This window comes from Pogoniulus pusillus, chromosome 7 (genome assembly GCF_015220805.1).
Source record: "Pogoniulus pusillus isolate bPogPus1 chromosome 7, bPogPus1.pri, whole genome shotgun sequence".
NCBI lineage: Eukaryota > Metazoa > Chordata > Aves > Piciformes > Lybiidae > Pogoniulus > Pogoniulus pusillus.
Genome location: NC_087270.1, coordinates 2,255,057 through 2,269,169, shown reverse-complemented (window position 1 = coordinate 2,269,169; position 14,113 = coordinate 2,255,057).

The window sequence follows — 14,113 nt, the reverse complement described above, 5'->3', positions numbered from 1 at the left end:
ACAGCTGCTGCAGCCCTCTCAGCATCTTGGTGGCCTCCTCTGCACTGGCTCCAACACTTCCATGTCCTGCTTGTGCTGGGGGCTCCAGAAGTGCACCCAGGAGTGCAGGTGGGGTGTGAGGAGAGCAGAGCCAAGGGGCAGAATCCCCTCCCTTGCCCTGCTGCCCACACTGCTCTTGCTGCAGCCCAGCACAGGGTTGTGTCTGGGCTGCACTCCCACTGCAGGCTCCTGTTGAGCTTTGCATCAGCCCAGACCCCCAGGTCCTGTTCCTCAGGGCTGCTCTCAGCCATTCCTCACCCAGCCTGAAGCTGTGCTTGGGACTGCACTTACCCAGGTGCAGGACCTTACACTTGGCCTTGTTGAATGCCATGAGGTTGGCCTGGGCACACCTCTGCAGCCTGTGCAGCTCCCTCTGGATGGATCCCTGCCCTCTAGCAAGTCGCCTGTGCCACACAGCTTGGTGCCAGCTGCACACTTGCAGAGGCTGCACTGCAGGTGGACATTGTGGCCTTGATGCCCACTCTCTGTGTGCCACCATCCAGCCAATCCCTTGTCCAGCATAACACAACAGAACTCTTTTGCAGCATCTGACTGCAAGCTATGGGGAGCAAGAGCAGCAGAGGTATGGTTGGAGGAGCTGGATGAGGTGAAGCATCTGCAGAAAGGAGAGAAACAGAACTGGAGGGGCCTGGAGTATCTCTGAGAAGGGAAAAGCTGAGAGCCCTGGGGCTGTTTAGCCTGGAGAAGTGCAACCTGAGAGGGGATCTGATCAATGCTGATCAGAGTGGAAGTCAAGAGGACAGGGCCAGACTCTTTTCAGTGGTGCCCAGCAACAGGACAAGGGGTAAGAAGCACAAGATGGAACTCAGGAGGTTCCATCTGAACATGAGAATGGACTTCTTCCCACTGAGGGTGCTAAAGCCCTGGACCGGGTTGTCCAGGGAGGTTGGGTTCTCCTCTGCAGAGATTCCAAACCTATCTGGGTGCAATCCTGGGCAACCTCTTCTGTGTGTCCCTCTATGCAGTGGGCCTAGGTGATCTCCAGAGCTCCCTTTGAACCCCATCATGCTGGGATTCTGTGCTATAATTCCCTCCAGGCACCACTTCAGCAGAACCCTTCTCACGCTGCCAGCAGCTCTCACAGCTCCCCCGGAGCAGCCGCCCAGGACCTATTGGGAGATTCAGGAGTAACAGAGAATGCAGCAGAACTCAACCGCTCCTTTTTCTTTCCTTTTGCTTCAGGCTGCAGGTCACCAGCAGGGGAATCATCACTGCCTGATTCCTCCAGAGCTCAAACATCCCGCATGGGCCTTAACAAGAAGGGTTGGACCATCTGGCTGTAGAAGCCAGAGAGTTTATTTTGCAGCCGCAGGGTGTGTGCAATTCGCCAGGTGTCCTGATGGGATTCCAGCAGCAATAGCCCCAAATCCCCCTCTGAAATTAAAAGGAGGAGTTGTTTGGTTTGGTTGTTGGCCTTTTTTACAGCTGTCCTCTTCTTCACCTTCCTCCCTACTACAGCTTCGCTTTCCCAGAAGTATTTGTTGTGTAATGTTGCTGGTCCTGCCAGCACATCGATGGGAGGAGAGAACCCCGCTCTGCAGGCAAGCCCTAAGGGACAGCAGCTGATTGTATCCTCTTGTTTGCCATCTGCGAGGAGGATGAGGAGCAGGTGGGGCGAGCTTGTGCTGACTGCACACATGCTGCACCCCCAGCACAAAGCAGGCAGCAGGTGCAGCGCAAAGGAAAGGAAAAGCAACATCCCGGCGAGCCCAGAGGCCAAAGCTCTCCTGGGGACAGCCGCTCGCGGCGCTGCCTCCCCTCCTGCAGGGGGGTCCTGGCCTGACCACCCCAGCAGCCGCAGCCACGGCCTCTCCCCACCGTGAACGGAAACACGGCAGCACCGAAACACGGCAGCACCGAAACACGGCAGCGCGGAAACACAGCAGCACCAAAACACGCCAGCGTGGAAACACGGCAGCACGGAAACACAGCAGCACGGAAACACGGCAGTGCAGAAACACGGCAGCGTGGAAACACCGCAGCATGGAAACATGGCAGCACGGAAACACCGCAGTGCGGAAACACGGCAGCGTGGAAACACCGCAGCACGGAAACATGGCAGCACGGAAACACCGCAGTGCGGAAACACGGCAGCGTGGAAACACCGCAGCACGGAAACACGGCAGTGCGGAAACACGGCAGCACGGAAACACCGCAGTGCGGAAACACGGCAGTGTGGAAACACAGCAGTGCGGAAACACGGCAGCGTGGAAACACGGCAGCGCGGAAACACGGCAGTGTGGAAACACAGCAGTGCGGAAACACGGCAGCGTGGAAACACGGCAGCACTGAAACACGGCAGCAGTGAAACACGGCAGCACAGAAACACCACAGCGCGGAAACACGGCAACACCGAAACACAGTAGCATGGAAACACGGCAGCACGGAAACACCGCAGCGCCGAAACACGGCAGCGCGGAAACACGGCAGCAGCAAAACACAGCAGCGCGGAAACATGGCAGAGCCGAAACACGGCAGCACGGAAACACGGCAGCACGGAAACACGGCAGCATGGAAACACGGCAGCGCGGAAACATGGCAGCACTGAAACACGGCAGCGCAGAAACATGGCAGAGCCGAAACACGGCAGCACCGAAACACGGCAGTGTGGAAACACGGCAGCGCGGAAACACGGCAGTGTGGAAACACGGCAGTGTGGAAACACGGCAGCGCGGAAACATGGCAGCGCCGAAACACGGCAGTGTGGAAACACGGCAGCAGTGAAACACGGCAGCGCGGAAACATGGCAGCATGGAAACACCGCAGCGCGGAAACATCGCAGCACCAAAACACAGCAGCGGGGAAACACGGCAGCAGTGAAACACGGCAGCACCGAAACACGGTAGCACGGAAACACTGCAGCGTGGAAACATCGCAGCACCGAAACACAGCAGCGGGGAAACACGGCAGCAGTGAAACACGGCAGCGCCGAAACACGGTAGCGCGGAAACACCGCAGCGTGGAAACATTGCAGCGTGGAAACACAGCAGCACGGAAACACGGCAGCGCGGAAACACGGCAGTGCGGAAACACGGCAGTGCGTAAACACGGCAGTGTGGAAACACGGCAGCTCCGAAATATGGCAGCGCTTAAACACAGCAGCGCGGAAACACGGCAGCAGTGAAACACAGCAGTGCGGAAACACCGCAGCGCTGAAACTCGGCAGCGCCGAAACTCGGCAGCGCGGAAACACGGCAGCGCCAGATTATAGAAGCACTGGATCACAGGATCATATGATCACAGAAACACGGGAGCATGGGACCACAGCATCACTGGATCACAGGATCATGGGATCACTGAAACACGGGAGCATGGGACCACAGGGTCACAGAATCACAGGATCATAGGATCACAGAAACACGGAAGCATGGGACCACAGGAGCACGGGACTACAGGATCACTGGATCACAGAATCATAGAATCACAGAAACACAGGAGCATGGGACCACAGGATCACTGGATCACAGAAACACAGCACCACAGATCACAGGACCACAGAACCACTGGATCGCAGGACCACAGGACCACAGAACCACTGGATCGCAGGACCACAGGATCACAGAATGACAGAAGGGTCTGGAAAGGGCCTTAAAGACCATCCAGTTCTCACCCCCCCTGACACAGGCAGGGACACCTTCACCTAGCCCAGGCTGCTGAAGGCCTCATGCAGCCTGCCCTAGAACACCTCCAGGGAGAGGCATCCCTGACTTCCCATTAGTTTGTGTCCTCTTCTTTGTAAGCATCTGGGGATGTTCTTTTGCTTGTCAACACATCTATACCAACGAGGAGCTCTGCCAGCTCAGGGCAGCTTTATTATGGTTTGCAGAGTAACCACTTTCTAGTTGTCTTGGTGGCCCAGACCTGACATCCCAGCTACCATCCAGGCAGCAAACAACAAAAAAGAGCTTGGGAAGCTGCCCCATATATGACCTCAGCCAATTACAAACCCCAGCACACTCAGGATTTGTGAGGTTACATCCTCCCTGGGCCCTGAACATGGCTGAAGCCATAGAGCTCAGAGCTTGAGGTCCAGCAGCCCTGCATGCCCCCCATCACCCACCCCAGGGCTCAGCCTGCTCTGATGCCATCACAGAACCTTAGAGGTTGGAAGAGACCTCCAGAGACCAAGTCCAACCTTCCTGCCAAGCAGGATCCCCCAGGGTAGTTCACACAGGAATGCATCCAGGTGGCTTTTGAAAGTCTCCAGAGAAGCAGAGTCCACAACCTCCCTGGGCAGCCTGCTCCAGGGCTCTGCCACCCTCATTGGAAAGAAGTTTCTCCTCATCTTGAGCTGAAACCTTCTCTGTTCCAGATTGTAGCTGTTGCTCCTTGGCTTATTGCTGCTGACCACCAAAAAGAGCTTGGCCCCAGGCACTTGACACCCACCCCTCAGAGATTTGTACACATTGATCAGATCTCCTCTCAGCCTTCTCTTCTCCAGACCAACCAGACCCAGGGCTCTCAGTCTCTCCCCATAGGGGAGATGCTCAAGTCCCCCACTCATCCAGCTCTCTGTGGGACTCTCTCCAGCAGGTCCCTGTCTCTTCTGAACTGGGGAGCACAAAACTGGACACAGTATTGCAGGTGTGCCCTCACCAGGGCAGAGCAGAGGGGGAGCAGAACCTCCCTAGCCCTGCTGGCCACGCTTTTCCTGATGCCCTCCAGGATGCCATTGGCTCTCTTGCCCACAAGGGCACATTGCTGGCCCATGCAGACGTTGCTGCCCACCAGCACTCCAAGGGCTTTCTGCAGGGAGCTGCTTTCCAGCAGGGCACTCCCCAACCTGTACTGCTGCCTGTTGTTATTCCTCCCCAGATGGAGGACTCTGCACTTGTCCTCATGGAACTTCATAATCAGCTTCCTCAGTTATCGCAGCAGGAGAGACAGCAGCCCCCGGGGGGACAGCAGCCAGAGCCCTTTGTTTACTCAGCTCCTTCCTGAGTTTGCAGCAGAAGTTGCTTTTGGAGACTGGGAACACTTCACATCACCTTTTTTTGGCTAGCCATTGTTATCCTTGTTGGTGATTTATTAGGCAGAGATTAGCAGTGGCTGTACTGAAACAGAGAGGGGAAAAGGAATTGCAGAATAGCATGGTGAAATTGTTTTGGTTGGAAGAGGTCTTCAGCATCAGTGAGTCCAACCATTAACCCAGCACTGCCAAGTGACCAACAAACCATGGCCCTCAGCATCACATCCAAAGAGCTGTTCAGTCTCTTTCTCTAGGGATGGGAGTTCCATCACTGCCCTTGGCAGCCTGTTCCAGGCCTTCACAGCCCTTCTGGGGATTAAATCGTTCCTTATAGAGTCACAGAATGGTTTAGGTTGGAAGGGACCTCAAAGCTCAGCCAGTTCCAACCCCCTGCCATAGGCAGGGACACCTCTCACTAGAAGAAGTTGTTCAAGGCATCATCCAACCTGGCCTTGAACACCTCCAGGGAGGTTGTGGATCTTTGATCACATTGGGTGATTCTGTGCTCCACAACCTCCCTGGGCAACCTGTGCCAGTGTCTCACCACCCTCACTGCAAACAACTTCTTCCTAACATCCAGTTTCAATCTCCCCTCTACCAGTCCAAACCCATTCCTCCTCATCCTGTCATTGCAAGACCTTGTAAACAGTCATGTACAAGCTAAACCTCCCCTGGTGCAAGCTGTGGCCTTTTCATCTTGCCCTATCACTTGCTCCTTGGAAGACCAGATTAACCTCCAAGAGACATGATGGTTGAAGTAGCAGAGTTGAAAAGCATAGGGTGCTGCAGATAGAGAAAGCACAGACAGGATGTGCAATCCCAAGCACAGCTCCAGGCTGGGTGGGGAATGGCTGAGAGCAGCCCTGAGGAACAGGCCCTGGGGGTCTGGGCTGATGAAAAGCTCAACAGGAGGCTGCAGTGGGAGTGCAGCCCAGACACAACCCTGTGCTGGGCTGCAGCAAGAGCAGTGTGGGCAGCAGGGCAAGGGAGGGGATTCTGCCCCTTGGCTCTGCTCTCCTCACACCCCACCTGCACTCCTGGGTGCACTTCTGGAGCCCCCAGCACAAGCAGCACATGGAAGTGTTGGAGCCAGTGCAGAGGAGGCCACCAAGATGCTGAGAGGGCTGCAGCAGCTGTGCTGTGAGGAGAGGCTGAGAGAGTTGGGGCTGTGCAGCCTGGAGAAGAGAAGGCTTCCAGGAGACCTTGGAGTGGCCTTACAGTATCCTCCTCCAGGAGGACTGGGAAGGGACTATTGACAAAGTCTTGTGATGACAGGATGAGGAGGAATGGGTTTGAAGTGGCAGAGGAGAGATTGAAAGTGGCTGTTAGGAAGAAGTTGTTTGCAGTGAGAGTGGTGAGACACTGGCACAGGTTGAGGATGGTGAGACACTGGAACAGGTTGTCCAGGGAGGTGTTCAAGGCCAGGTTGGATGAGGCCTTGAATGACCTGTTCTAGCAAGAGGTGTCCCTGCCTATGGCAGGGGTTTGGAACTGGCTGAGCTTTGAGGTCCCTTCCAACCTAAACCATTCTATGATGGAAACCAGACCTGTGTGGGACTCCCCACAGCTGAAGCTGTCCCGTGGCAGAAGATGGGCAGTGCTGGTGAGTGCACTTCAGCCTGCAAGCAGATGCACTTGGCAGCATGGTTAGTCCTGCTGGGAATCATGGAACCATAGAATGGGTTGGATCAGAATGGACCTTAAAGATGCAGCCTGGCCTTGGACACCTCCAGGGAGGGAGCATCCACAGCCACCCTGGGCAGCCTGTTCCAGTGTCTCTCCACCCTCACTCTAGAGAATTTCTTCCTCATCTCCAGTCTAAATCTGCCCTCCTCAAGCTTCATCCCATTCCCTCTTGTCCTATCACTTCAGGCCCTTGTCCAATGTTCCTCCCCAGCTTTCTCACAGGCCACTTCAGGTACTGGGAGGCTGCTGTAAGCTCTCTCTTGATCCTTCTCTTCTCCAAGATGAGCAGCCCCAACTCTCTCAGCCAGTCCCCACAACAGAGGTGGTCCAACCCTCTGATCATCTTTCTGACCTCCTCTGGACTCACTCCAGAATCACTGATTCATGTTTTGAGTGGGAAGTGACCTTTAATGGTCATCAAGTCCAACACCCCTGCAGTGCCAGCAAGCAGGGACACCTGCAACTAGATCAGGTTGCTCAGAGCCCAGTCCAACCTGACCTGCAATGTTTCCAGGGAGGGGGCATCTCCCACCTCTCTGGGCAACCTGGGCCAGAGTCTCACCACCCTCAAACATTTCTTCCTTCTCTCTAGTCTCAATCTGCCTCTTTTAGTCCCAAGCATTCACCCACTGTCCTGTCATGATAGGGTCTGCTAAAAACTCTGTCCCCACCTTTCCTACAGGTCCCCTTTAAGCATTTGGAAGGCCACATGTAATGTTGAGCAGCACAAGAACTGCTCAACAAGTGTGAGGAGCCCAGCATCAGCTCCATAGCTCAGCCTTCCTCTGCAGGATGCATCCTGTCTCTGAGCAGCTTGGCTGGGGAGGATTTCAACTCAAAGGCAGCAACATGTGTCCTTATTTGACCTCCAGCAGCATCTGTTAGCCATTCTCCTTGGAGATGCTAATAACTCACTGCCATCAACTCCCTCCCTTCTGGCAGAGACCCCACAGAGCACCTGGGAAAAGTCTTACCCAAGCAAGCCAGCACAGCGAGGGACCACCAAGATGTGAGGATCCCACCAGCGAAGTACATGGACCACAGAGAACCTCAGCTGCTGCCACCAGCAGCTCACAGCACCTATTTTCACACAGTCACAGAATGTCAGGGGCTGGAAGGGACCTCCAAAGCTCATGCAGTCCAGCTCCCCTGCCAGAGCAGGGTCACCTAGAGCAGATCACACAGGAACACATCCAGGTGGGTCTTGAGTAGCTCCAGAGAGGGAGACTCCACAACCCCCCTGGGCAGCCTCTTCCAGTCTTCTGTCACCCTCACAGGGAAAAAATTCCACCTAATGTTTCCATGGAACTCAGCTTCCACCCATTGCCCCTTGTCCTGGCACTGGGCTTCACCCAGCAGAGCCTGGCTCCAGCCTCCTGCCTCTCACCCTGCACATACTGCTGAGGTCACCTCTCAGGCTCCTCCTGTCCCAGCAGCACAGCCCCAGCTCCCTCAGGCTCTCCTCCTAACAGAGCTGTTCCATTCCCTTCAGCATCTTTGTGGCTCTGTGCTGGACTCTCTGCAGCAGTTCTGTGTCCCTCTTGAACTGGGGGACCCAGACCTGGACACAGGACTCCAGATGTGGCCTCGCCAGGGCAGAGCAGAGAGGCAGGAGAACCTCTCTCGACCAACCAGAAGTGCAGTGTAGTGTAGTGTACTGTTTTTGGCTCACAGCTATCTCAGCACATGGAGATGTGCTGCTAACAGAGGTGCTGCAGAACAAAGTAGCTGTTGGCTTCCTCTGCAAGCTGCCAGAGCTGCAGCTCATGCTCCTATCAGACCTGGGTGTGCATCAAAAGAGGTGTGACCAGCAGGATGAGGAATGTGATTCTGCCTCTCTACTCTGCTCTTGTGAGATCCCATCTAGAGCACTGCATCCAGTTTTGGTGCCCCCAGCACAAAAAGGACATGGAACTGCTGGAGCAGTTCCAGATGAGGGCCACAAAGATGATCAGAGGGCTGCAGAACCTCCCCTATGAGGATAAACTGGGTGAGTTGGGGCTGTTCAGCCTGGAAAAGGCTCCAGGGAGACCTTTAAACAGCCTCCTAGTACCTGAATGGGGCTACAAAAAAGCTAGGAAGGGGCTTTTGACAAGGGCTTGGAGTGATAGAACAAGCAATGAAATGACCTCTGAGATGGGTCAAGAACTGGCTGGAGAGCTGGGCCCAGAGAGTGGTGGTGAATGGTGCCACATCCAGTTGGCAGCTGGCACTGGTGGTTATTGATGATCTGGAGCAGGGGACTGACTCCAGCATCAGAGAGTTTGCAGATGACACCAAGCTAGGAGCAGGTGTGGAGATGTTGGAGGGTAGGAGAGCCCTGCAGAGGAGCCTGGCCAGGCTGGATGGGTGGGCAGAGCCCAGTGGGATGAGACTGAACAAGACCAAGGGCAGGGTTCAGCACTTTGGCCACAACAAGCCCAAGCAGCACTACAGGCTGGGGCCAGAGTGGCTGAGAGCAGGCAGGCAGAGAGGGAGCTGGGGGTGCTGGCAGAGAACAGCTGAAGCTGAGGCAGCAGTGCCCAGGTGGGCAGCAGAGCCAATGGCATCCTAGGCTGGCTCAGGAGCAGTGTGGCCAGCAGGACAAGGGAGGTTCTTCTGCCCCTGTGCTCAGCACTGCTCAGGCCACACCTTGAGTGCTGTGTCCAGTTGTGGACTCCTCAATTGAAGAGAGATGTTGAGGTGCTGGAAGGTGTCCAGAGAAGGGCAGCAAGGCTGGGGAGGGGCCTGGAGCACAAACCCTATGAGGAGAGGCTGAGGGAGCTGGGGGTGTGCAGCCTGCAGCAGAGGAGGCTCAGGGCAGAGCTCATTGCTGTCTACAGCTGCCTGCAGGGAGGCTGTAGCCAGGTGGGGTTGGGCTCTTCTGCCAGGCACCCAGCAACAGAACAAGGGGACACAGCCTACAGTTGTGCCAGGGGAGGTCTAGGCTGGATGTTAGGAGGACGTTGTTGCCAGAGAGAGTGATTGGCATTGGAATGGGCTGCCCAGGGAGGTGGTGGAGTCACTGTCCCCAGAGGTGTTGAAGCAAAGCCTGGAGGGGACACTTAGTGCCATGGGTTAGTTGATTAGAAGGTGCTGGGTGCTAGGTTGGACTGGATGAGCTTGGAGGTCTCTTCCTACCTGCTTGATTCTATGATTCTATGATTAAGAGGGACTGGATTGAAGCTGGAGGAGGACAGATTTAGGCTGGAGATGAGGAAGAAATTCTTTAGAGTGGGGGTGGTGATTCACTGGAAAAGGCTGCCCAGGGAGGTTGTGGATCACAGAATCACAGACTGTGATCAAAGATCACAAAAATCACAGCCTCCCTGGAGGTGTTCAAGGACAGGCTGGATGAGACCTTGAGCAACCTGGGCTAGTGAGAGGTGTCCCTGCCCATGGCAGGGAGACTGGAACTGAATGATCTTTAAGGTCCCAACCCATTCCATCAATCTATGATTTCAGATGTAGAGGAGTTTGAGAGGAGGAGAGCCAGGGCATAGCAGCACTGCCCAAGCAAGACAAGGGCAAGAGCAGCTTGGATTTTATCTGCAGGAGATATGAAACTCCTTGTTGGGATATTTCTTTTTTCCCAGAGAGGTGATAGAAAAAGAGGAAACAACACAGACAGAGCTCTGAGTGACCCCATCTAGCTGCAGATGTCCCTTCTTACTTCACAGGAGGTTAGAGTAGATAACCTTTAAAGGTCCATTCCCACCCAAATCATTCTGTGATAAGGAGGTCAGTTTGAATGATGAACAGTGAAAAACATCTCAGAAATGGGTGGAAAACCAAGGCCAGGTGGGAAGAGGCCTTGAACAACCTCTTCTAGTGGGAGGTGTCCCTGCCTATGGCAGGGGGTTGGAGCTGGCTGAGCTTTGAGGTCCCTTGCAACCTAAACCATTCTATGACTCTATGAAAAGCAAGAGGGTTTCAAAGTCTGACTGCACATGAATCACCTCCATCAACCCTGGGAGAGCTGTATGCCACACAAGACAGCCAAGAAACAGAACATAACATGAGGGAGCAAACCCTCACATGGGCACAACCCAATGGGCAAGGTCTTTGGTGCCATGTCCTGGTGGCAGGGAGGCTATAAACCCATTCAAATTCCATGGTCTTCCATCACCTGGAGAGGGCACAGCAGTCCAAGGAGCTGCTGCTCTCCACGCTTGTGTCAGGGCAGCAGGACAGGTGGGTTGGGCAGCACAGGTGCCCAGCTTCACCTCTGCATGTTCCCTCAGGGGTTGCAGTGAGTTCTGCCCAAAAAGAGCAGCTTAAAGGCACCCTGATGGTGCCTTCCTCTGAGGAGAGCCAGAAGAAAAAAGAGCAGCAACCACCTCCTAACCTCTCTGTGTAGGACCAGGATGGGCTTTAATGTGCTGGATAGCTGCTGGTGCTGCTGTGCTCTGCTTGCTGGACCCCATCCCGTGTGCTCTGCATCCCACTTTTCCTCCAATTCCTAACAGCCAAGGCCACCCCAAGCAATTATCTGCAGGTTAATGATTAGAGGAGGAGGAGGAGGAGGATGCTTGACAGCAGCAGTCAGTGCCAGTCCCCTGGGAGAGTTGTGCTGTAGACAGCAAACAGCAATCAATCAGCACAAGGAGAAGATGGAGACTGGGGGCTGTGATTGTTCCATCTGCTAACTGAGAAGTAAAAGCAAATCTTTATCTGTGGAGAGCAGAGCCTGGGGAGATGGAGATAATGAAGCTCCATGGCACTGCAGCCTGTGATACCCACTGAGCTGCCAGGCTTTCCAAGCCTTTATTTAATTGCCCCCTTCCCTGCTAGCTTTAATTGGGAAATAAACAAGCAGGAGCCTTGAGAAGGAGAGGCAGGAGCAGAGGATGCCTGCTCAAGAGACTGAGTCTATCCATCTGCCCTAATGAGGTCTGCTCCATCCAGGGGCTGACACAGTCCCAGGTCTCATGGGTGGGTGAAGGTGGGACTGTAATGACAGCCCTGGCATCTTGCTTCTTGCTTTAAATATTGAGTCGTAAATCCTTCATAATGCTCAGGAACCAGAAGCTTGTGAGGCTGCAGAGCAAGGAGGAGTCTCTTTTACATTGAAATCATAGAGTCAGAGAATAGTTTGGGCTGGAAAAGACCTGTAAGATCACCAAATCTAATCATAGACCCAGCACCAACAGAGCACCACTAAGCCATGTCCCTCAGCACCACATCTAAACGGCTTTTTGATCCCTTCAGAGATGGGGACTCCATCACTGCCCTGGGCAGCCTACTGCAGGCATGGCAACCCTTTCACTAAAGAAACACCTCCTCATCTCCAACCTAAACCTTCCTTGGTGCAACTTGAGGCTGTTTCCTCTTCTCCTATCACCTGTTTCTTAGGGCAAGAGACTGATTACCATTTCACTTCCATCTCCTTTAGGGGAGAGCAAGAAGGTGTCCCCTGAGCCTCCTTTTCTCCAGGCTCAACAACCCAGTTCTCTAACCTGCTCTTCCTAAAACATACTCTAATGCCTTCACCAGCTTCAGTGTCCTTCTTGGAGAGAGGGGCCCAAAGATGAACAGAATCAGAGTCACAGAAGGTCAGGGGCTGGAAGGGACCCCCAAAGCTTAGCCAGTCCAACCCCTGCCAACACAGGATCACCCAGAGCAGATCACACAGGAACACATCCAAGCAGCTCTGGAATATCTCCAGAGAGGGAGACTCCACAACCCCCCTGGGCAGCCTGTGCCAGGGTTCTGGCACCCTCACAAGGAGAAAATTCCTCCTCATGTTTAAATGAAACTTCCTAAGCCTCATCTTGCACCCATTGCCCCTTGTCCTGGCACTGGGCATCACCCAGCAGAGCCTGGCTCCATCTCCTGGCACTCACCTTTGCATCTTTATAACCATTGCTGAGGTCATCCCTCAGGCTCCTCTTGTCCCAGCAGCACAGCCCCAGCTCCCTCAGGCTCTCCTCGTAAGAGATTTTAGGCTTTGAGGTCAGTCCTCAGCAGTGCTGAGTACAGGAGGACAATCACTGCCCTGGTCCTGCTGCTGACACCACTGCTGATCCAGGCCAGGATGCTCTTGGCCTTCTGGGCCACCTGGCACATAGTGGCTCATTTTCAGCTGGCTGTTGACCAACACCCCCAGGTCTTTGCTGGGAAGTTTCCCAGCCACTCCAACCCCAGTGCAGGACCTCACACTTGGCAATGTTGACTCTTATCCCACTGGGCCATGGAACCTGGCCAGGTCCCTCTGTAGAGCCTCAAGCAGATCAAATGTGTGAATGTATCCAGCAAATCAAGGGAGGTTCTCTTGTCCCTCGACTCTGCCCTGCTGAGACCTCATCTTGAGTACTGTGTTCAGTTATGGGCTCCCCAGTTTCAGAGGGACAGGGATCTGCTGGAGAGGGTCCAGTGGAGAGCTATGAGGATGATGAGGGGAGTGGAGCACTGCCTGATGAGGAGAGGCTGAGGGACCTGGGGCTGTTTAGTCTGGAGAAGAGAAGACTGAGAGGGGATTTAATCAATGTCTATAACTATCTGAGGGCTGGGGGTCAGGAGGAGGGGCACAGGCTCTGCTCACTGCTCCCTGGGATAGACCATGCAGCAATGGATGGAAGCTGCAGCACAGGAGGTTCCAGCTCAACACAGGGGGGAACTTCTTGCATGGAAGGGTCCCAGAGCACTGGCAGAGGCTGCCCAGAGAGGCTGTGGAGTCTCCTTCTCTGGAGCCTTTCCAGGCCTGTCTGGATGTGTTCCTGTGTGCCCTGAGCTAGATTGTGTGGTCCTGCTGTGGCTGGGAGGTTGAACTCGATGATCTCCTTGGGTCCTTTCCAACTCCTGATATCCTGTGAGCCTGTGAGGTCATCCAACCTGGCCAGGTCCCTCTGTAGAGCCTCAAGCAGATCAACACACACACCCAACCTGGTGTTACCTGCAAACTTACTGAGAGTGCCTTTGAGCATGGATGAAGATACTGAAGAGAACTGAGACCTGGGGAACACAGACTGCACAGTTTCACTTTAAATTGTTGCTCATGGGATGTAGGAGGTAGGAACAGCTCTAGAAATCCTGGCAGGTAACAAAGTGAGACCTCATCATCTTACTGGTAGAGATGAGCCTGCAGAGTGTCCAGGTGGCCAAGAAAGCCAATGTATCACCAACAGTGTGGCCAGCAGGACAAGGGAGGTTCTTGTGCCCCTGTGCTCAGCACTGCTCAGGCCACCCCTGGAGTGCTGTGTCCAGTTTTGGGCTCCTCAATTGAAGAGAGATGTTGAGGTGCTGGAAGGTGTCCAGAGAAGGGCAGCAAGGCTGGGGAGGGACCTGGAGCACAGCCCTGTGAGGAGAGGCTGAGGGAGCTGGGGGTGTGCAGCCTGCAGCAGAGGAGGCTCAGGGCAGAGCTCATTGCTGCCTGCAGCTCCCTGAAGGGAGGCTGTAGCCAGGTGGGGTTGGGCTCTG